The sequence below is a fragment of the Oncorhynchus mykiss genome, chromosome 13 (genome assembly GCF_013265735.2).
Source record: "Oncorhynchus mykiss isolate Arlee chromosome 13, USDA_OmykA_1.1, whole genome shotgun sequence".
NCBI lineage: Eukaryota > Metazoa > Chordata > Actinopteri > Salmoniformes > Salmonidae > Oncorhynchus > Oncorhynchus mykiss.
The window spans coordinates 30,322,361-30,325,201 of record NC_048577.1 but is presented as its reverse complement, the minus strand read 5'-3'; positions in this window follow the sequence as shown (position 1 = coordinate 30,325,201).

The following is a 2,841-nucleotide window of genomic DNA, read 5'->3' as shown; positions in this document are numbered from 1 at the left end:
TCCACACATTGCTGGGGCTACAGCTTCACATTTCAATCAGACACTTGTAGTGTGTGCACATACCGGTTATACGTATGTGAACTGAAGAGGTTTTAATATTTTGTTCTTCTTACGAATGTATTCTCTTTTAAGCCCCCTGGGTATCCAAATGTTGATTACTTATTTTTCTTATGTTGGCATATGAATGATGGCTCTACACTACCAGTTGCTGTCATTAGGGTAATCATGTTTTTATTTCATTTCTGGGGGGGGGAAATGTACCATTGATGCCAGTATCTATTTGCTGATAATGATATATATATATATATATATCATTAACAAAGCATTCCCCTCAAAATCAAGCAAATGTCAAATTGACATATTTGTACCTTATGACTCTGCCATGTAGCTTGACTTCTATGCTGTGATAGAGTGGGCTGATACACTGACTTGCCCTTGTACTCGGGCAGGGTACCACCACTGGTTTAGGTCATGCCCTATCATTTTGTAGGTTAATGAATTACTTTAGAACATCGCAAGGTTAATCTGGAAGACTGGCGCAGGCATTTTTTCTCTTCTCTGTGTGAATCTACAGCACTTACTGTGTTGCTGCATAGATGGTACTGTATTTCCCATCAACTACTGAACTATTACCCCAATTGTAAAGGGGTGTTTTCAGGATGCTGGTTATGATTTCAATATTGAAGGACATTGTCTTAGTACCTAATACCCAAGTTTTTTTTTTTTTTTTTTTTTTTTTTTTTACACATACAAGTATGCCAGTCTAGACCTATTACAGGATTTTGAAGATTTAACTATCTGGGTTGTGTTCATCTGGGCTCCCAAGTGGTGCAGCGGTCGAAGACACTGCATCTCAGTGGAAGAGGTGTCACTACAGTCCCTGGTTCGAATCCAGGTTGTATCACAACCGGCTGTGATTGGGAGTCCCATCGGGCGGTGCACAATTGCCCACCGTTGTCGGGTTCTGGCCGGAGTAGGCCCGCCATTGTAAATAACAATTTGTTCTTAACTGACTTGCCTGGTTAAATGTAAAAAAATATATATATTAAATTAGGCACCAAACGGAAGAAAACTACCATATCAAAGCCTGTTTAGCCCATATTTTAGAAATCTGCTCTGCAATGTTGGGTGTTAGTATACAGTGCCTTGCAAAAGTATTCGGCCCCCTTGAACTTTGCGACCTTTTGCCACATTTCAGGCTTCAAACTTGAAGATATAAAACTGTATTTTTTTGTGAAGAATCAACAACAAGTGAGACACAATCATGAAGTGGAACGACATTTATTGGATATTTCAAACTTTTTTAACAAATCAAAAACTGAAAAATTGGGCGTGCAAAATTATTCAGCCCCCTTAGTAATACTTTGTAGCGCCACCTTTTGCTGCGATTACAGCTGTATGTCGCTTGGGGTATGTCTCTATCAGTTTTGCACATCGAGAGACTGACATTTTTTCCCATTCCTCCTTGCAAAACAGCTCGAGCTCAGTGAGGTTGGATGGAGAGCATTTGTGAACAGCAGTTTACAGTTCTTTCCACAGATTCTCGATTGGATTCAGGTCTGGACTTTGACTTGGCCATTCTAACACCTGGATATGTTTATTTTTGAACCATTCCATTGTAGATTTTGCTTTATGTTTTGGATCATTGTCTTGTTGGAAGACAAATCTCCGTCCCAGTCTCAGGTCTTTTGCAGACTCCATCAGGTTTTCTTCCAGAATGGTCCTGTATTTGGCTCCATCCATCTTCCCATCAATTTTAACCATCTTCCCTGCTGAAGAAAAGCAGGCCCAAACCATGATGCTGCCACCACCATGTTTGACAGTGGGGATGGTGTGTTCAGCTGTGTTGCTTTTACGCCAAACATAACATTTTGCATTGTTGCCAAAAAGTTCAATTTTGGTTTCATCTGACCAGAGCACCTTCTTCCACATGTTTGGTGTGTCTCCCAGGTGGCTTGTGGCAAACTTTAAACAACACTTTTTATGGATATCTTTAAGAAATGGCTTTCTTCTTGCCACTCTTCCATAAAGGCCAGATTTGTGCAATATACGACTGATTGTTGTCCTATGGACAGAGTCTCCCACCTCAGCTGTAGATCTCTGCAGTTCATCCAGAGTGATCATGGGCCTCTTGGCTGCATCTCTGATCAGTCTTCTCCTTGTATGAGCTGAAAGTTTAGAGGGACGGCCAGGTCTTGGTAGATTTGCAGTGGTCTGATACTCCTTCCATTTCAATATTATCGCTTGCACAGGGCTCCTTGGGATGTTTAAAACTTGGGAAATCTTTTTGTATCCAAATCCGGCTTTAAACTTCTTCACAACAGTATCTCGGACCTGCCTGGTGTGTTCCTTGTTCTTCATGATGTTCTGCGCTTTTAACGGACCTCTGAGACTATCGCAGTGCAGGTGCATTTATACGGAGACTTGATTACACACAGGTGGATTGTATTTATCATCATTAGTCATTTAGGTCAACATTTGATCATTCAGAGATCCTCACTGAACTTCTGGAGAGAGTTTGCTGCACTGGAAGTAAAGGGGCTGAATAATTTTGCACGCCCAATTTTTCAGTTTTTGATTTGTTAAAAAAGTTTGAAATATCCAATAAATGTCGTTCCACTTCATGATTGTGTCCCACATGTTGTTGATTCTTCACAAAAAAATACAGTTTTATATCTTTATGTTTGAAGCCTGAAATGTGGCAAAAGGTCGCAAAGTTCAAGGGGGCCGAATACTTTCGCAAGGCACTGTAACTGCACAAGTCTGGTTTTTAAAGAGAAAATCATCAAGCCAGTATTTATCGGTGTGGTTCTCTTGAGCTCATCCGTTGCCATCATGAGG